This window comes from Pithys albifrons, chromosome 8 (genome assembly GCF_047495875.1).
Source record: "Pithys albifrons albifrons isolate INPA30051 chromosome 8, PitAlb_v1, whole genome shotgun sequence".
NCBI classification, from domain to species: domain Eukaryota; kingdom Metazoa; phylum Chordata; class Aves; order Passeriformes; family Thamnophilidae; genus Pithys; species Pithys albifrons.
The window spans coordinates 29,150,415-29,172,396 of NC_092465.1; the positions used below are offsets into that span (position 1 = coordinate 29,150,415).

Below are 21,982 nucleotides of genomic sequence, written 5' to 3' on the forward strand. Positions count from 1 at the left end.
TGACACTGTGAGTCTTTGTAAAACTAGGAGTGTCAATAAAAGTACCTGAGCCGATCACGAGAGAATAGCAAGCTTATTCTTGCGCTTGAGAAATAAGTTGTGAGATTTCCCGACTGTTCCAGCCCCAAACAGGAGCGGTTCCAAGACCCCTGCAAGGTACAACTTGCCTGTCCTGCGCTGCCGCTGCGCGCGCCGCCGCCAGAGGGCAGGCGAGGCCCCGCCGCCTCCCGGTGCTCCCGGCAGGAATGGGAGCTGCTCCCGGCAGGAATGGGAGCTGCTCCCGAGGGGCGGGAACCGGCACACGGGCACACCGGGAGAACGCGCTGCTGCGAATGCGCGAGCGACCACTTGAAGAACAGGGAGACTTCCTCGTCAGCACGAGCACTTTAGGATAGGCAGGGGGGAAATGAACAGGTGAAAAGGAGTGGACGAGCAGGTGTGCTACAGTTACAAGTCAGAGGAGGATGGGCATTATGGGTAACCAAAGCTCCCCTAAGGCTTCCTAGGATGTCTCTAGCAGAATCCGGCATGTTACTCTGCAGAACAGAGAGGCATCACCCAGCATGAGTGAGGCTGAAATGATCCACACCTCAACTACGTGTTACAGGATGTCAACCAAAATGTGAATTTAACAATATGGTGTCCTTCATGTTCATCCCACACAATCCTTGAAAACGCCTGGATTTTCAAGGGACTGATTGAAAAATTTCTCTTTAGAGAACTGCAGGTTTTAAACAAATCATCTTCATTACTTGCAATCCAAAATCCTCCTTTTTAGTATATAGGTGGAATCTAGGTATGTATTTTCTTATTGCTTCAACCTTAAAAAGTGCACAAAACAGATGTACCAACATTAAAACTTTATTCATTCCAGGACTTGGAAATAATGTATAAACCTCAAGTCAATAGCTGTAAGTGAATTGCACACATTTCTCACAGTACATTTAATTAAGCTCCCAAAGGTTTTAATTTTAAAAGACTTTAAACATTTTATATTCTCCTGTTTCTTTCATAATATAGATGGGAAGAGTTCTTTACATGGTCTGATGGGAATATCTACAAGAAAGCATTAGAAACTGCTTCTCCAAGCACCTTCCTTGCCCAGTTCAGTTACCAATTAATTTCCTTCATTGGTGCTCAATCAGCTGCAAGACCTGAGAAGTGCGTAATGCACTTTCAGCATGAAAAGTGTCATCTGTGTGGATCTAAAAGTTGTGTGTGTATAAAAATAATAAAGTTCAGTGAGAATTTGAGGAATCTAGACAAGAATTCAGCAGCTCATGAAGCCTTTCTAGTGATCCCATTAAATAACTTCCCAAGGCTCATTCACACTACCACGAACAGAAGAAACAAGTATACTTGGTATATCTTGGTATCCACTCCAATTCTATTTAGTCCTGTAATCAGGCAGACAATCAGGTAATAGTTACAGCAAGTTTTCATGCACAGCACATTTTCCTTCCCTGGGGACTCAGGCTGCAGACAGAACAAGCAGAGAACTCCTCCATGGGGTGTCAGACAAGAACAAAATGCCTCAACAGGAAACTCTTCCAGCCAGGAGATTTCAAAACAGTCACAAACATACACCTCTTTCTTGAGACTGTATTTCTCCCAAGTCATCATGATCAGTGTTTTCACTATTAGATTGAAATTTCTTGAGAAAATATATACCTCTCCAAAGGCCAAGTTAGCTGGTATTGTTACAGTAACATACAGTGTCATTTTGGAAATAATGACAAATTATTGTGGAATAATTTTTCTGTCAGTGAAAAGCAGCCAGAATGCATGGAATTTGGCTCCTCCAGTAAAAGTATCAAATATTTGCTTTATGTTCCACTTTCTTAGGGAGGAAAAAAGACACCCCCCCCAAAAAAAAAACACCTGGCTTATTTGAAAAGATCAGAATTTACAGGAGAAAAATGAAGGCTTAAATCCCTGAAGTGTAGCAGATTTAACTCTGTCCCTTTTAATCATCGGGACTGTAGGAACTTGGCTGACACCAAATTAAAGAAAACTGAAACCAGATGGTATAGCTGAAGATTTCTATACCGATCTTTTAAAGCAGCACTGGCACACTTGAAGAGAGGTAAAACACAGTTATGTGAGGAAAGCAACAAACTGCAAGCCGTAAGTGAGAAGTTTCAAAGCACTGAGATCTTTGGTAGGTGCATAACAGTAGTTGGTAAACAGGATGTACAATGGAAATATATTCCTTTCCTCATTAACTTATCTTTGGACTTTGTCACTCCCTTCCCCTTTCCACCAGCAGGGGTCCCACAGACATTAGGGTACAGTAAGAACTGATAAAAGACTTAGAAATACATGGTAGGTTGTTTTTCTAGTTGGAGTTAACGAAAAGCCTTCCATTGCAAGACATCATAAAGCTATTTCAGATATATTCTCCTATCAATAATGAGTTGGCCCTATTTAATGGAAGCTTGAAAAGTACACTGTCAAGTTAAATTTGTACCCACATAAAAAAAGGGTTTAGAAACCCATTAAACTAGTCGGAATGTTTACACAATTTAAAAACATTCCAGGAAGGACTGTAGCTATTAAACAAATCAGTATGTTACAGAGTGTTTGAAGCCCAAACACTGAAACAGTAAGTAGTCAGAAGTAGAAATTGCCTTCAAACTCTTTTTTTTTAAAAAATGCCCTTTGTTATCAACAAAACTTCCTGTAAAAATAGGTGGGGACAAAGCAATCTCATAAGTGAGTACTGAGTGGGCTATAGACAAAGGGTTATGGGTTTGCAGGGCAAGATCCTAAACAGGAGTGGTGCTGGTTGTCATGTCAACTGAGGACTGTGATTATGATTTATACATTTGCAGTAGTACTTTTAAGGGCACTTTAGGCCTTCAGGATACAGATCTGGTGACGAATCATGGCTCCAGTCAATAGCAAAAATTCTTCAGTGCACACAATGCAGCTCTACTTCTTTTGTTTCAAAGACTGGAAGTACTCACATACAGAGATTTTACTAAATTGCTTGCTTGCTTGCATGGTACAGACAAAATATGTTCTAAGAGGTGATAAATTCTTCTCCTTTTTTGGCAAAATCCCTTTAGAGGAGCATAGCAACTCAAAACTGGCTCGTGTCCCCTTTCTGAATGATACCACTAAGTATTCCTAGCTGGAAGCCACCAAATCCCTCAACATTGGGTTGCTGAAAAGGCATACTTTGAAAAGTGTCTCTGATGCAGTGTCCTTTTCTTCCTAATGAAGATAGCAGGAAGATTTCACTCCTAATGGTCTGCCCACTGCAGCCTGAAAGTCCACCCAGATCCTTTTTTAGAAGTTATTTTACAGGGAAAATGTGATATCAGTTCTATTAATGATACACTAGTAAGAAAAGAATACACCTCATCTTCTCTTGGTGTTGTTATTAGATTTATGAAATAGGGCCTTTAAAAGCTCAATTATCTATGTTGCTACTTTAGTCAGCAACCAAGATTCAACATATATCAGAAGGTCAAGAAAGTGTAATCTTTAGAGGGGCTTTCATCTATCATAAACATAGCCAGCACAGCAGAAATTTTCCTTATCACTTTTCCCAACACAATGCAATCCAGATGAGATGGAGAGAATTGCTCTGCGTCCGTTTGTGCTACCAACTCACATCAGTGCAGTTACTGGATTTAATGATTTCTTTGCTAGCTCTTCACAAGTATGTTCTTCAGGAGACAGGGTTCCCATCCAGTTGAATTTGATAAATACATGTGTAGTATAGGTGAATATCAGGTTCTTTCAATTTGTCTCCTGAGAAAAAAGGAGGATGAAAGCATAAGAAAGACAATTAGTTTATTATCTGGGGATATTCTCCACTGAGATCCCTTCATTCCCTTTTCTCTGAGTCCAGGAGTCAATATGTTTATGCTAAAGAGAGCATCATATAGGAGCTCCTTGTCTTTCTGTTCCTATATGTCCTATTAAACTGCCCCTCCTGTTCCACCGCATCACATTTAAGAAGGATATCAGCAACACCATGAAGGAGTCCTGTAGTAATTTACAATTATAAGTGACAGTGTATATAAAATAATAAGTCTCATATATTTGTCTGATTAATGCAGTCCTGTCATATTAATTCATTTTCTTAAAAGCCTGTGTGAGGTTTGTGCAGGACCAAAGTACTTCCTCTTGAACCCTTGCTGGAGCTTAAGAGTAGCTCCAGTGGAGACAAAATTTGAAAAGTGCACTTCAGAAGTATGCGCGGGCCACAGAAGTGCACTGAGTTCTAAAACCATGGCAGAAACTGCAAACACCATGAATTTACCATACAAAACAAAATGTTCTTCTTCTCTTAGGAACTTCAGAGCAAATATGCAACCTGAAAGTTTACATGGGGAACTCCATCCTGGTTCTATGTGAATTTTCCGAAGAAGTAAATTCCTTCCTCTTCAGAAACATCTTTCATATCCTTAAAAAAGAAAAGTGAAGAAGAATGAGATTTCCACCATTCCAGAGAGATAAACCATGTCAACAGCCCCAGTGGCTGTTGTAGCCCCAGTCACAAGTCTCAGGGCTGTGATTGAGCACACAAGCAAAAGGAACCAGCAGTTCAACTAAAAGAGGACCTAAAAAGGAGCCTTTCCAAGTGACTCATTATAAAGGATAGAAAAAGGAACTTGCATATATAGCTACGTTCTTTGGAGCACTAATTATCTTCTCTGTCTGCAACTCTGCTTTGGAAATGGGAGACAGCATCACAGCATGTGGGCAGATGACTCTGGACAGCTTTCTCATGACATATCCCTGGCAATCCATCCATGTCTCAGCAGTATCCTTGGTCATTATCCCACTGAAACAAGGCACAACAGGGAACATTGAACTATACTCCAGATAACAAGATCCAAACTGTATGCAAACTGCTCTTGTGACATAGAAATTCCAGGATCCAAGGCCACCAACTAAACAGGGAAAAGAGAATAGCTAACAGAACTTGCCCTGTTTTTGGTATGGCAGACACAAATCAGATTAAACATGTTCTTAAGCTGTTTGAGACAACAGTTGTGGAACAGTGCTAGAAATGCTGGTCACTGTCCACATTAGAACCTTCATCATGGATATATTTGACACCAGATTAGCAACAGGTAGAATTTTTCCTACAGAATTTTGCTCCTTAGTTGAGATACAGCCAAATAAGGTGAGTCCACAGGTCTTTACACTCCATACAGATCGTCTCAGAGCTCCTGCACATCTGGTGAGCATAACAACCTATACCTTTTTGACCTGGGATCTCCAGTCATGTACAGCCCACAGCCTTGAAAGTATCAATACAGACAAAGCAGCTGCTACAAATCCAGACCTGAGTTCATCTCAAGTCCTCACTCGGCTTCTTCCACCTGCCTTTGCAGCAAAGATGCATTTGTTTCTGGGTAACTCAAGTACATACCAAACCTGTACATCTTGTGCAGTGTGAATGAAATCAAACAAACCTGCACAAGAGCTATTATTAGCTGGGCCTCAACTACTCAATACTCAAAAAATAATCCATTCCAAAAGCAATGTTTTCATTTAAACATGCAACATGAATAAAATGTCAGCTAATGTTACTAAAAGACAATGTGATTTCCATAACTTCAAAAATCTCAAGCACCTAAAAGCCACAAAATGCATGTCTGAAGACATCCGTTCTCACAAACCCCACATTTTTAAAAGCTATAAAAAGCACATACTTCATCACAGCTGTAATGGTATCTGCATACAATTTTATCAAAATTCAATGCTACATACTTTCTTTGCTGTGAAACAGCAGCAAACTCTTTCTCAAGAAGCAGCAATTATCAGCACTTTCTGAAAAAACATTGGTCAGAGGATATCACATCCCTAAAAGCAACTTGTTAAATCCACTGATCAGAACTGAAGTTGTAAGTCAACAGTAATGGTCTTATGCCTGAAGGATATGTTTAAGCTGCATGAAGTTAGAAGTCCTGCACTTGATCTCCCATGTTTGTTTTCTGTGAGGGACATAATATAGGAACCACACTGTTAGTTTAGCAACTAAATTGTTTGATTTGGAATTATTGATTTGTTCCAATTCAAAGTTGTTCTGGAATTTGTTTCAGCTTTCCTTTTTGACCCCCAAAAGAGCAAGATATTTTCTCTTTACACCTATTTGCCAAGACTCAAATCTGTAGTTTGTGTTTCCCTGGTAACAGCTGGTGATGTCATAAATTTACTAAATGGTAGAGGGAGATGCTGTGCTCTGTGCAGCCATGAAAGTCTGGAAGAGAACAGCTAGCTGGCTCTTCTCCCAGCTGCCAACAGCATTCACCTCCTCTGCCTGCCCAGCTCCATATCTGGATCAGTTTGGAGAATTCCCCATAAGGCTTGATTCCTTCTTGGCAATGGGAGTGGAAGTCATGGAAAGTATTTCTACTGTCTCAGTCTTAAGTGCTTTGTGAGCTCAGTTTGCTGAGGGTTGTTTTCTAAGCAAGGTTCGTATCTGAAAAGGACACTCTGAGTGTTCTGTTTGTCACCAGTGTAGCTGTCAGCCTGCTCAGAACCGGCAGTGAGCTCTGATGCCACACACATCGCTGCTGTGAGCAGAGACTGGGGAGGTCCTCTGGAGGGCCATTCCCATAACAGGGTTTGGCAACTGGTTCCTGGTCAGCCGGGGTTACTTTGCCACATACTGTGTTATACAGAAATAAGTTGGGAAATGGAGGAACAAAGAGAACAAGTGTAACATTCCAGTGTCTTACCTGGAGAATGACACCCAGAAAATGTGCATATTTCCAGCAGAATCCGTAACACATTTACTACTTCACTGCAAGTTTCACATTATTTCCCCAAAGACTCACCTGCAAACAGCATAACATTTATAAGAGAGAAAAATCTTTCCCATCATTAAATACTAGGAGATAAAAGCAACAATCGGAGATTTAGATGTATAAAAATTCTGTTCTTTGTGTGCTGCAGTCACTTACTTCCTAGCATATACGGACAATGAAACTGGCATTACAGTCCTGAAATATGGCTCACAACTACACTGAAAAGAAACAGGTCTGCATGTTATTGCTACAGATTAAACAAAGCACTATGTATTCTAATTCAGGGCATTTTTCTTTGAGGAAGAGGCCGAGAAAAAAGAAAGATTTACGTATGTTACAGAGCTATCAGTGTGATTTTAATCTGATTTATCTAATGATTTCAAAGTAAGATCCTTCTTGATCCTTCTAGACACAGTCTCTTGTCATACTTCAACTGGATACTTTGAGGAAGATAGGAAGTAAGAGAATTCTGCACATAAAAAACTCAGGAGGCAGCTGAACAAACTTAGTTGCCCAGGACTGACAGCCAAAAGAGATTTTATATTTTTCAAGGTCTATACTCCTTGCAGGTTAAAAACAGATCTACCAGAAGCAGCTACAGAGTTTCTGCAGAAGTTTCATCAGCTCTCTACAGAGATAATGAATGCCTCTCTAGTTTATGCCTGCTTTGGAGTTCTGATGTATCTAGGAGGGAACACCACCTGTGTACTGCACTGCAGTGCCACATTGCTCAGGTACCATAAGCAAACACACCTCAGGTGTCTGTAGAGAGCTGTGTGACCTTTAAGTTAACTTTGTCATCCAGGGCTTGACTATGGGACATCATTGTATGGATAATTGTTCCTGATGTCATTTTCAGTCACTGCATTGCCCACCTCCAGACAAAGCACAGAAGTTCCACTGGTGACCCTGGCTCAGCCAGACCATGAGTTACAGAAAAAAGAAAGAGACGAACAGGAAATTAATGACAACTTCTCCTTCTCCATTTCATTATTCTGATCCAGTTTTGACAACTGACAGCAGAGTAGTGTCTCACAAACTCTTGTCATAGGAGACATCCCAGGAAAAATCAAATAACTGCACCTACTGAGAAATACTGTTCTTATCTACACTGAGTGTTCCTTAAATTTTGGTCAAAAGCTTTTTGGAAAGGCTCTCCATCTGAGAGCTGGTGTCTCTTCTTTACTTCTTCCTTCTTCTCCTGAATTGATCAAATAATGAGTTTGCTTGGGATTCATCAGCACCAAAAATTATTAAAGCAAAATTACTTTGAGAGATAAGATCCCCATAATTTCCCTTTTTGCTTATACATCTTCAGCCTAGAGCTAAGTTCTTGCATGGACTGTAAGGGAAACAAAAAAAACCCAAACCCCACAAAACCCAAAGTCCCTAGACAAATAAGAGGAATTCAGAGTAGAGCAATGAACTCTACAGCACTCCCTAGAAAAGATGCCTGGGAAGAATATTACTGCTAGAAAAGCAATCATCTTCCATACTGGTGCAGAGTGAGGAAAAGAAAGCCCTAGGCTGAAATTGGTATCAAGCTTATTTTATTAATTTCTGTTATTAAATCATAAAATGTTTGAAATCATTAAAAGGCCAAACTGGACAGCTGTACCAATTATTCAGGAAAATAAAAGTATGGAAGAGGAAATCTTTCCTGAATATTAGCAAGAAACATGAGGTACTGCCCAGCTTCAGTCTCACTGAGGATATGGAAGCATTGTTTGCTATTTTTAGCTGTTTCAGCAGTGATGGCCAGTGGACATCTCTAAACAGAAAGCAATTAAGGATTTAATGTCCCACCAAAATGTTTTGTTAGCTTCCATAATAAACCTCAACCTTAGAGCCAAGAGACAAATAAATAAATAATTGTTTCATTCTCTGTAAGAAAGGGTGAATTGTATTTGCTAATACAGCATTAAGAGCAATAAAGCATTAACTGCACCACCACATTAGTCTTAGAACTGGGTAATGTTGTATTTTAACATAAAGTGTCCTTACAAAAGGTTAATGAAAGCAGGTTGTGTTTTACAAAATGATTGTCAAGGTAATGTTTAACAGTCTGACAGTGGTAACATTGGAAAGCAAGAGTAAGGGGTCACACAACATTAAATAGCTGACTAAGACATGTTAGTTGTAGTGTAAGATGTGTAAGCAATGCATAAAATTCTACAAGTAGATATGCATATTTTATGTTTTGAAGGTGATGCAGGCATGTGTCATGGTTTACAGGGGAGAAATGCTATTAGAAAAAGATCTCTGTAACCTGTTTAGCCTTCTGGCTTCCATGAAGAACAGGAGACTTTAATTATAAGATAGTGAAGAGTGTTATCCTTCACTATGCAGAATATTTGTATGAGTTTAGTATAAACTTAAAGCCTGTGGCTTTTCTTGTGCAAACTGCAAGATTTCCAGTAATAACTGCAATTGATGTCTTGTGGCTTTGTAGAAGGACAAGGCTATTTTAAAATCCCAGATATTAAACTGTAGTGTCTCTACCTTTATGTCAAAGTAACAGCTTGATAGGTGGAGCTGATTGCATCTTCCTTATCAGTTGCTATATTTGCAGAATGTGCAGAACATAGGTATGTTCTCCAGTGCCCATAGAGTGTTTTCACCTTGGAGGCCACTTATTTTTTACTATTCTGAATGAGAGTTTAAAGCTTCCTTGGCAGTCAACAAGGAGACCATTCTTTTGTACCAAATAACAGTGATAAGTGTATAGAGGCCTGCTGAAAAATACCATCTTGGAGAAGTTTTGAATTGGTCTCTTGAGTTTTCTGAAGTTGAGAGATGCTTCAGATAATCCTCCAAACCAAGGGATAAGTGCCAGATGGACTTAAAGTTTGAGATTCTTAATTTTTGTGTTTTTCTTTAGTAAGGAGAACTTAACTCTTTGCTTTGCTAGCATGAACTAGCTTTCTTCATGCAGTGTATCTGGTATGAAGACTGATACCAGAATAACATATCCTGCCCTCCAGAAGCAGCTTTCCCATACAAAGAGATTCCATTAACAGAGCCAAATGCTGGGATATGAATTGAAATTTGCCCCTTGAAGAGGTAATGGCTGAAGTGACACTCTTCCCATTGGGAGCCTCATATCATCACAAGATCGTTACTCAAAAGAGACTTTGTTGTCACTTTCTTATGGTTCTGTCTCCATTTTCCTTCTGTCCCATCTATCATCTCTATCACATATCACAATTCTCGATACTTTGAGATTGTTCTGTCAGGCACACAATTACCCCCTTGTTTACGGACATACACATGCACTCAACAGCTTACCTTGCAGGGCACCTCAGGTCCTGCTATGATGCAGAATAGTTGGGCAGGCAGGGGGAGGCTCACCCTCCATCCTTCAGTGATCTAAAAAGAAGAAAGGACTTTTACTGTAAATCTCATTCATACTCACTCTCTCTCTCTCACTTTAAATGGCTTTAGCCAGGGGCAACTCTAAATGCATTGTAATGTTTTGACACCAGGAAAAAGACCACTATTTCAGTGCCAATCCACCCATGAGCTCACACAGCAACATGGCAAGTTCGAGCTCATGATGTAGTTACAAAAAGATGCTGAGTAAGGACAGCATAATTCCCAATGCAAGCATTTCTTCTTTATTGTGCTCCCAGCAGTGGTATCCACATCCAACGGAGAAGTTTTTGGAGCACTTGACAGCAGCATCTATGAATAAGAGTATTTCTTACTTCTGTCCAATATTGCATTTCAGTATGATCAAGTTGTCTAAACTCTGCTGAGATCAACAATGTAACCCCGCAAAATGAAACTGAGCCATCAAATACCACCTCTAGTTTCCTATATACCTGTCAGTGAAAGCCAGACAATTGCAGATAGCTACGTTCCAAAGCAGTAGCTACACCCTGAAGATGTGCAGGGGGTCTGGAGTCATCGGCACCAGTGAGCATCGGCACCAGTGAGAGTTGCTCTCAGCACTGTGTTACTTAAGTTAACCTTGAAGAACATCTGATAATGAAAGATAAGTCAAAGAAATTTTTTAAACAACCAAAAATCAAAATACAGTTAAACCTCAATGGTTCCTGTTTGTGTCTGGGAATCTCAATTTTGTTCATTAGTAAAAAAAAATATGAGTTGCAATGGGAGCCTGTACTTTACCATATACTAATAAATTATTTTTATAAGGTCATATTACATTTTCCTATATTGTTAGTATTTACAGCCACAAGAACATTAATAAACTATGAGTTTGCCCTAGTATGTATATATATCTATGCATGTGTGTATGTATATGTTGATACATTCCTCTAAAACTTGGTTCATTTAGCTTAGAAAAGCTCTACTCTGAAACCTCAAGAATGAAGTGGAATAGCTTTTTTTGTACAGAGTAGCACATATTAGGAGCTGCCTAGTGTCATTCATGCTCCAGAAGAGGCACTTGACAAGCCCCAATAGGAGAATGTCAGTAAAGACATAAGACAAAGTTCTGCTAGGAAAGAGTGACTTTCATCATTAATTGTCACTAACTTCCAGCCTAAGTGTGCAAGGAGGAAATCAACTCTCAATTATTTCACTTCTAAGTGCTGGCATACATTTCTCTGGATTCCTGACTAGGATTCTTGCCCTTCTCTCACACCTGCCATCATGAATTGGGATTTACTTCCCTCACACAAAACCAGGGAAAAAAACCTCAAGCACTCCATTTTTTTTTCATGAAGAATATTTGCAGTCGCTCTTTACCGTTGTATGATAACAAAGCAATCTCAGATTTTAACTTCATCAGCTCCTTCATCTTCTTCAAATAGTGACATTTGGCACAATTACCATAAGGAAGTTTAAAAAAGAACAGGAGCAGCAATAACAACCATACCCTGAACTTGCTTCTTCTGATTAGGAAAACGTCTTGTAGCTGTCAACAGCTAAGAATATCATGTAGATTTAACACTTCTTTAACTGGAGACCTCAAAAGGCTACATACATGACAAAATGAGTCTCAAAAACACTTCTGGTAGTCAGGGGCTGAGCAGGGTGCCGGCAGAACTAGCACCAGTACTCCTGAGTGCAACAAAGTAACGCTCAGGACCCCACAGAAATGTTATGAATAAACCTGTGCTGAATGAGATGCAGTCCAGATCCTGAGGCTGTTTTGAAGCAGACATGTCTTTGTAGAACAGGAATGTTATTAAGTTCCGTTTTCAGTTTTATCTTTTCTCACAATGATCAAATATTTTTGGGATAAAACTCTAATACTGGCTAAATAAAATAAATAGAACATATAATATTCATTGTTTGCCATTGCATAACAACTTGCTTTACTTTCAGGTTGCTGGTACTTCTGTACTAAGAGTTTATTTAAAAAAGGAACAAAACTTCTGAGTAACAATGTATTCATGTAACTCAGGGAGAAGAAAATAGAAGGAAGAGAGCAAATTGATAGCTTTGATCAGATTGACAGCCCTTTGACACGAATATATCCCCAACTGTAATACAAAAAACCTTACCAAACCCCATCCCCCAGAACATCTTACTGGAGACATGTCTATTTTTAACAGCAGACAGTGTCTGACAGAGGCAGATTTCATCCTCACATTTCACATACAATGAGGAGGGAGGAGGGGAAAAAAAAGAAATCAAAAAGACGAAAAGCAGCAGATACATTTAGTGTTCTCTTTACCATAATAAAGCTTATCTTATTTGTAGGGTTCGGGCTTCAGCCTTTCCTGCTAAACTGATTGAACTCATCAGGAAGTGATGCATGAGGAGAAGTTTCCAGTCAGGTCTGTTGAGGAACTAAAGATTCCCAGGAGGGTGATGATAAGCTGAAATGATGGGTTATGATAGGAGGCACTGCAGATATAGATAGGAAGAACAAACCAGCTTCAGCTAAAGACATCCAAAATGCATAAGCCTGAAAGTGCATTTAGAAACTATCAGCCTGGAAAGACGCCTGCTTCAGCAGAAATGACTCGTCAGGGGCAAGCAGCCACATCAGGACTTTTTAATCAGTATTTCACAACTGCTGCACTGTAGGCATTCTGACTGGCAGCATTACTTACTTGGCTGCCCATATGCCTGATCATAATGGCTGTTTCTTGGCCATATTATTAGTTCTATAAGGCAGCAGCCTTCCAGCTGCATGACATATGTAGCCCAGAGGCTTGTGCTTTTAACATATGCTGCATCTTGTCCTTTACGCTGTTCCTATTAAGCCAACACAAAATGAGGAGACTGGGACTGCTCTGTCCTCTTAGCAGTCAGTAAGTCCAAGAGCAAGAACTGAAAAGCTTCCAGTGTTGCAAGCCTGGCCTGAAGGATTAGAAACAGTAAGGATTACACATTGTCATGTGTCTAACCAGGCCCTCATGCTGAGTGTTCTTGCCTTGTCTTTTCCTTGCAGATTACATTTTTTAAAACCTGCTTCCTCCTTTCAAATAGAGAAGTGCTTCAGAGTACTCTTGTAAAACCCATTCTGAATAAATACTCAATGACATTTTAAATTAGATCATATCACTGTTGAGCCAATGAGACTTACCAGAAGGGGAAGTACAGACATAAGATTTACGTGAGCTATTCCTGATTTATACCCATTTAAGTGACAATTGAATCAGAGCAACATTTTTACTGCAGTCCAAGATCAAAGACTGAGTGTTTTACCTGGCTGGCTAAAGAAATTGTCTCATTCCCTTGGTCATGCACAGTCAGTTTTGAATCTGCAGGTCAGCTAGGAGACTTGTATTCTGCAGGATACTAGAAATAAGCATTTGGTTGTGGAAAAACTCTTCGTTACTTCTCCACTGGGTTATGCAGAAAGCTTCTAATCCCCACCATCCAGTATTCACTGCATTCTTAGCTTCAGGTTAAGCAATGATACAGAACTCTAGTTCATAGAAATGAGAAGTGGAAGTAGTTAGATAGTCACCCTGAGCTTTTCTCACTCATGTATGCACCATATACATATGTACCCACACAACAGAATCTGCTGCATTCAAAACACAGATGACCCAGTGAGTCACAGTCATGTACTGAAAGCTTTAAAATAAACAATCCTTCTCTGAAACAGCAGGTCATGAAGCTTTACTTTGTGCTGGGCATTAAGCAGGACCTGAACAACCTGACTTTCATGCTACAGTGTGTTTCCAAACAGTTTGGGCTTATGGATTTAGTAGTTTTCCACTCATATGTACAGGCAGTCTGCACAGGGAAGGAAGCAATATACAGAAGGACAAATTGCTCTCCTATCTCCAACTGTCTTCCCCATGAAGGTGTACACTGTGCTTCTCCATTTCATGATAAGCTGCAGGCACACTCCTGATGGAGCAGTGTGTACAGGCTCAGCATTACTTAGGAGAATCAATCTTGGCAAAAGGGGAGAAAAAAAGAGACTTTCAATACTGATTTTTTTTAGCAACTTCAGAAGTTCTGGGAACAAAAGATCCAGCCTGGCTATAAAATTGTATATCTAGACTGCAGTTTATGAAAGTCTGCTCTCATCGGGAGCTCAGAATCTCTCTTGAAAGGCTAAAGTCCTCTCAGTGCTGGTGACAAGCAGCTCTTTTTCTTTTCCCAACATCTTTTGGCAGTTTTTACTTCCTATTTGAACCTGGGATTAATGCCAGACTGTTCCTGAAGTGTTCAGACCTGCTGACCATTTGTCAAACCTCTAAACCAGATTAAGGCCACAGTGCAGAGAAGCAGGGTAAATTTAGCCCATGCTCAAGTCCCACAGCTGGATTCATCTGTGATATCCAGTGCACTTCACTTAAAACTAGCTCAGGAACCTCTATACGCTGCTGTGACACAGGCATGGTCCCCTGAAACACACTGCCTCTTTAAAGGGAAGTCTTGTGCTCCTGACAAAAAGTCATCAAGCAGGAATCATAGAAGTGCTTTGTGTACCCTTCAGCCCAAGACTTTTCCACATTAATCTTTCTTAACAAAAATGGTAAAAGGGGTCTTTCCGTAGTGGTGTTTGGTGGTTGGACACCACATTTGTCAGGGCACTGTGAGGGCCAGAGGCAGAGGGTGTTCCCTGGGGCACCCATCCAAGCACCCCAGCCAGGAACCAGGGAAGGCAGGGGGCAGCTCCAGGCATCAGGCAACTCCCTGGGCATGGGGAGAGGACAAGGCTAGGCCAGGACATACCCCCATGGGTGGGGGTCAGGTTCAGGCCTGCTGCAGGGAACCAGGATCAGACACAGCCCCAGGACGGCTGGGCAGGTCCTTGGGGATGGAAGTGGGCTTAGGCCAGGCCAGGACTGTCAGCATGCAGATCAGGCCGGGCTTGGGGACTCAAGTGGGGTTCTGATCCATATGGGTTGGGCTGAAGAGAGGCCCCAGGGGAGGCTGGGCAGGGACAGGGAGGGCCCATGTCAGTGCCCCATGGCCCAGACAGCATGGAAGTCACACCATATGCTCTTGGGGCTATCACAGAGAAAGGACTGTGCAGCTGCCTGACATGAGGCAGTAACTATGTTTGAAAGTTTTAAAACACGAGGAGGAAAAAATTATATGTAACCCTCCAGCAGGAAATGAAGAAGCATTTGGGTTTGGATTTTTTACATTTGGCAGGCAGAGGGCATACTCAGACTAGACCTAAATATAGCCTTCTGTCTGCTTAGAGGCTATTTATTCTTTCTGTCTCCTGACACACCAGTACACGTAAAATTTATTTAACATTCACCAAATGCAGCACTCATACAAAACTATACAATCTGTTTTGAAGAAATCAGCAGTCATTTTAAGTAGCCATCAGTGTGCTGCAGGTGCAGGACTGGCCAGCAGAGTCATCCATTTCCCAGTAAGGAGCCAGTTCTCCCCCCAACACCTGAAACTGGTACTGGGATTTTGGAAATAAGATGTTCAGAACCAGTTGAGGCAACATTAGGGTATGACTGATCAAGCATTTTCCACCTGACTGATTATTCCAATAAAATGTCACTGACTCTGCTCCCCTCCAAAGTCACTTTTTCTGTCAGCAAAGTCAGAACCACAGCTCTCTGCTCAGCTGCTTCTAAAGCTTTTGCAGCTTTGTTCTGCAGCTTTTGCAGCCTCCACACAAACAGGGTTTTTTGATCCCTGCATATATAATAACTGCATGGGAAAATTAGGAGCAATGGAAGTTTCAATGCAAAACATTATTTTCCACACACACTCTGCTGTCAGTGATTAAATTAGCAGCCTTAATCTTACCTCACATATTCATTTAAAAATGTTATTATATATTAAATAATTCACCACATATATCCTCACTTAATTTCACAACTATTCATCTGATGGAAATCTGACAGATCCTTAATTGTTAGAACCAAACTATTTAGCACAGAAGACTTTGTTCATTCTTGTTAGTGAATGCAGTCAGTCAATTCAAATACATACTGTATGTAGCACACAGAAACATTATCCAAGTAAATATTTACTAAGATCACTTTTTCATGGCAATATCAGGTTTTTCTATAACTAGACACTCATAAAAAATGAGCTGGCAACTGAGTCCTCAGAGGTGGGGTGGGTGCCCCAGATGGTGGGATCCCTGACATACCCTGATGACTCAGTCCTGGGAATCTCCATGGGTCATCAGTGCCCCAGCTGTTGGGGTCCTCAGACTTCCCAGACACTGGGTCCTTGCCTTTAGGGTGTGGTGGTGGTGCTGGAGGTGCTGACCCAGCCATGGCTGCACTTAGTGTTGTGGGCTGAACCCAGACTCAGTGTCCCCTTTGCATGGCCCAGGGGAGCACAGAGACATGGTGGGGCTGGGGCACCAGGTGATGCTGCAGCAATGGCTGGAACATATCAAGAAGCAGTAGTAGGCATAGGACTGGGACAGAAAGGAGAGAGGGGGTCATGGGAGGACACTGGGAAGAGGGGGAGGGACAGGAATACAGGGACACATCGTGTCTATAGGATCCCTGAGTGATTTCATCATTCCCGAAGTACAACAACCCCAAGAGATTCCAGGATAGGTTGGTGAGTGAGAACCCAGGAGTTTCAAGGGCCTGCCTAATACCCATGGTAATGGAAGAGGAGAAGAAAGATCACCATGAGCATAGTTCTAGGAGAGTGTACCAGGGGCAGGTTGTTTCTCCAACAGAAAATTGTCTTCTGTAATGATTTATGCCAGAGGAGGCATCACTCCAAATTAAACCAGAGAAATCTGTCAGGCTCATCTGAAATCAGAATCTTGGGCTCACAGCCAACACTCTCCAAAGCAAAAAGTCATCACTGGCATTTGGGGCACCTTAGAGGTGAAATGGTACCCACTCACTGAAAAAACAGATCTCAGCAGGGCACTGAGGGCTTTCCAGACCATGCCCCCAGCTTTAAGGCTGCACTAGAGAACTACATCCAGCCTATTGAACAGCCTGCTAGCTCCCATGAATGTTTCTGTCAGGCCTCACTGCTCATCTCCAGGAGCCCAGAAATGGAAAATGCACCACTGTTATGACATGTTGTACTTCTCTAGAAAAAAACCCTGCAGATAAATAACTATATAAACCTGAAGCCTTCTGTGGGAACAAGAGCTTGGGCATCAGAATCACACAACTTGTTTATCAAGCTAACATCTCAATATACCAACGCAGCAGGGGTCAACTCCACTGTCACTGAACATGGGAGCTCATTGCTGATTTTAGCACAGGCAGAATTTCTCACAGGGCATGAAAGAGTATTGAAAGAAAATAAAGAGACTATTGCAAATCCTATAGAGATTTTTCTCTTCATAGAAGAATAAAATGTAGAAAGTAAGTGCTTCATTTAATGCTCTGGAAGATAAAAGACACAAAGTCTTAATCTCTCATTTTAAAGAACATGAATGTGAACCTGATTTTCATGAAACATCTATATCAATAACTTTCACTCTATAAATCTGTGCTTCCTGCAGAGATGTGTTCCAAATTCAGAGTACAAAGAGAATAGGCAAGGCAGATACTTGGACAAAAAATTAAACAAAGCAATGTGAATGCATTCTGTGGAGAAAACAGGAAAACTCAAACTCCTAGCACATCAATACACCTATTAAGAAAATCATGGCTATTTATCCAAGCATTCCTTCAATGCCTGAGAACATATGTAGGTCTAGCTCTTCAAAAAACATTTTTTAGTCTAAGAATATCAACTATAAACATGCTTATAAAATAGAACTAACCACCAAAAAATCTACTACTGGGGAAAACATAGTAATATGTACACCTCTGATGGTCCAGCCAGCAGCACAAATCCCAGATCAAGAGCCCTAACTACCTATGTTGTCCCTCAGGTACCTGCCTTGTGCCTGCCAGAAATTAAATTAATGGGTATTTTTAGTCCAAATCTATTCCCACATCAACACTTGAATTTGGAGATGGTTTGGAAAGCACACATGCACTATTCTTATTCCACCCATTTTGAGGTGGTTCCTTTCCAAGAAAAATGTGTTCCCTTGAACAAAATCATAAATAGGGAGAGGAAATTCAGATGTGCTGTTTCATTTTATTTGACTGTTCTCTCTGTTCCAGCAGCAGCACACAGTGGGTGTGATGCAAAGCATTCCAGGACTGGGGTCTGCTCCCAGCACAGGACTGTGACGGAAGTAGCTTTGCATGTTGCTGCTGAGCAGCAGCTCCACTGACTCCTGATTCTTGAGCTGCATTCACTACTGGTTGGCACTCACAAATCATGTTCAACTAATCCTTCTTTCCTGTTAGTCCAGGTACTTTCTGTCCATTCAGTAGATAAGTTTGGACTTCGCACTGCTGAGTTTGGGTCTATCTGGCTACCTCTGAAATGACCACTGTCTAAACGCACAGGCTGCACCATGGCACACGCCTTCTCATCCCAAGATCTCAAAACATATCCATGGCAACTGCAGCTTCTGCTTACAACAAAACAGAGACACCAAGAAATGTCTAGAATCTCCTTCCAGAGTTTGGCATCAAAACACAGGATGCAAATTCAATGCCTCTCAGTTCCCTGGAAACCACAATCATGTCCTTGGTATCGATGGTCTTCTCCAGGGAACCCAGGCCACTGGAGCACCACAGCCTAAACACACAGCAACCATGAGGAACAGCACTTGGCTTGAAGAGATTTGTTTCCTGCTTGAAGGATCATAGCAATGTAGAAAAGGTGTGACAACAGGAGGAAGACAGTGTAGGAAAAAAAAAAGCTCATTATGATCAAGATATGAAACAGCAAGCAGCTTGTGTTTCATATGAGCAGAAAGGTGAGGTCTAGGAGAAAAACACTGATGTGTTGGAACAGTTTGTTCCAGCAAAGCACAAAGCTAAATGTGGCACAGAGACATGCTATTCACCCACAAGCTCTAAACCTACAGAGGAAGCATAAGCCTGTCAACATTTTGACTTATAAAATAATTAGCATCACATTACATCAAAACCAAAAAAGGCTTAGAAAGACAACGCTGAAATGGAAGAGAAAAATGAAGGTATTGAAAAAGGCTCTGTTGATTCTGGCTGACAAGTACTGAGAACAAAGGTTAGAGGAGCTGTATTTGTAAGAGAGTCTGCCACTCCCCAGTATTTGTGTGCATTTACAAACCCAACTGATCCTTTGGGGGACAACAGAGTGAGATTAGAATGACGCATACCTGGCAAGAGAGACTTTGGATTTGCTGTTTGACTTGTCATCCAAATATGCACAGTGCCTTTTTCTTTTTTCTTTTCTTTTACTTTTGTTTCTTTAAATTACTGCCCAGACACATAATCAATGATTAGTTTGTAAACGAAGGTCAGGCTTCTTCCTTCCCAGGGATACTGTATATAAAACAAAGAAATGGGAAATGCTAGTTCCGGAAAGAAATGCAAAAAGGATGTTCCAAGACATCCTACTGTAACATGTGTCTTGTTCTGTAAAGTTGCATGGATTATATCCAAGGCAGATGTTTTAGAGAAGTTATGCTTCGTATTAAACCAGCTGATGTGATGGGGAAGAAACAGACTTTTCTCAGCCTTCTTGTGTGCTTGTGTACTTTGTTTTCCTTTTCCCAAGACTATGCAATTTTGTCTTTTCTTTTTATTACATCTCTCTACAAAGCCAGCTAGATCATGCTAGTTATAAGAATGCTATTAAATCATTGCAAATTCTCCATGGATAGACACCACAGACATTAAAGATAAAAAGAAGTTTTCTAAAAATATTTTATCCCTTTGTGCTGATTTTGCATCAAGCCATAAGGGTTCAGCACTGATGCTGTAAGTTCAACTGAGAAAAAGGAGTCAACAACAAAAGTCTAACCCTTAGGTGCCTGAGTTCAGGCAGGAGACAGAACCAGTACCAAGTACATCCCACACAGATATTTTTCCCCACCCCCACCCCTCTGAAAAATTGGAATTTCATATCCAAAGCATGAAATCATCACCCTTGTTGGATCTTAGCCTCACACTTCTGTCTGATAATAACGAACAGCACAAATAGCCCATGACCTAGCAAGCCTCAAATTGCATTTCCCACACTGTTGGGAGTTAGATGTTACAGAAAGTCTTGTTAGCTTGAGCACAGGTAAAGTTAGATGTTCAGCAGTTCCTGGCACCCAGTGGATGTTGTGTGTGTGCAACCATGAAAAAAGCAATTCATGAATACATTTCCATTGATTGTAAGTCCATGTTATCACTGTTGCATTGGCTACCACAATAGTTATCACTATTGCATATTGTATATGAAATACCAACTGGGCGTGCTTTTCCCAGCTGCTGAAATCCTTTTTCATTGCAGAATATGAAAGTGGTATATTTTGCTTGCTGGTAGCTCTGTGATGGGCAGTAAAAACTGCTGCATAAAGGATTTAAAACTTCATAGTGTTCTGCCACCACTACATGCTGCTTCTCAGAAGCGACAACAGAGAAAACTACCAGTGAGGTTCATCAAGTTCTGATGGGGATGACCTCCCTTTAACCCATGGTTACAGGAGGCAAACCCCAAGCATTCATTACCAGAAGCATGCACAGTAACAAAACAACTCCTGCTTTGTACCTTCCCATCATGGCTTTGCATTTCAACACAGTGAGTAATGACCTTTCTTGGCATCCACAAAAGTCTCAGGTGCTTGTTTTCAAACAACATAGTAGCAGGTTAGCACTTGTGCTCATGTAGAACCTAGAAGCAAAGCCAGACAGTCACACCTTAACAAACACATGGAAAACCTTTGGTTTAATGTGGCTTCCAATAACAGCATTTATGGCTACCACTGTAGCATCCTTGGGTCTAAGATGTCTTTGTGTTTTATGAGGCATAAGAAAAACTAAAGACCCTTCTGCTATTCCAAGCAGAAAGAAATGTGTTCCTGCAGAGACAGGGCAATACTATGGAGAATGGGTCAGACTATTTCCAGTGAACTAGCTGAGGTGTCCAAACAAGGGCAGTCACTTGGTGTTATCAGTCTGTTACAGCTTCTAATGCTTGAGCTGTCCTACTCAAAGCTAGTCCAGACGTCTCCATCATGTTCTGCAGGCATAACCAAGAAGTTAAAGTAGGTATGATGAGTAACACTGGTCAGCAACAGTGCTTGTCTAATTATTGTCTGGATTATTTGAGCTACATCCCTTTTCCCTGCCCTTCCACCATGTTTAGCAGCCAAACTTATAATGAAACAGAGGCCAGGCCCAGGAGGGACCTCTGCCAATCTACAATGAGGTAGGCAGAGCTGAAGTGCAGAAGTAAATTAAACTTTGCTCTGTTTCACAGAAAAACTTGTACTGCTGATATTGCAGAGACAGAGATGAAGCACTGGACTTTTAAGTGTATGTCTGTCTGTTTCTCAGTCTGTTGTTGGCACTGGGTGTAAGGAGAAAAAGCTGTTCTTTCTCCTATGCGATTTTAAAAATATGCATAGAAAATACTTACAGAAAGAAGAGGCATATACAGACCATCTAGAGACAACTGATCTCCTTGAACATCACAATTCCACATAAGCAGATTAACAGTGCACAGGTTCAAATTTCCTTGAGGAAGGCAAAATGAATAGGGTCTTCTGGTAACAAATCTCCAGGAAAGACATAAGGGAGTCACTGGCCAGTTGTATGGGATGTTTACACTTACATTCACTACCAGGAGTTGAATGTGTTCAGCTGGTCACAGACTCAAGTTTTTGATTCACAATAAAACAGCCTCAATCAGCCTGGCCCACGCTGCACAGCACACAGCACAGTGGCTCTGCCTGCCAGCACCTGCTTGCCAACAGGGCTCATTGGCCCAGATGAACTGAAAGCTTTGCAGAGCTAAGTGGTCCTGCTCTCTCACCA

At 41.1% G+C, this 21,982-nt stretch overlaps 1 long non-coding RNA gene across 3 annotated transcripts in view; it reads right to left on the reverse strand.

The window, feature by feature from the left end:
* Positions 1-845: 845 nt before the first annotated feature.
* LOC139675050 (uncharacterized) overlaps positions 846-21,982 on the reverse strand; it is a 28,466-nt gene continuing 7,329 nt past the window's right edge. Inside the window, exons 1-5 of one of the 3 annotated variants that reach the window (XR_011698414.1) lie at positions 19,333-19,494; positions 10,065-10,145; positions 6,708-6,806; positions 4,277-4,420; positions 846-3,762 (exon numbers count right to left, since the gene is read on the reverse strand). This is a non-coding gene — a long non-coding RNA (uncharacterized lncRNA). Of the gene's footprint in view, positions 3,763-4,276; positions 4,421-4,652; positions 4,802-6,707; positions 6,807-10,064; positions 10,146-19,332; positions 19,495-21,982 lie in introns of those variants that run through there. The other 2 variants (XR_011698412.1, XR_011698413.1) reach the window with 2 other exon arrangements.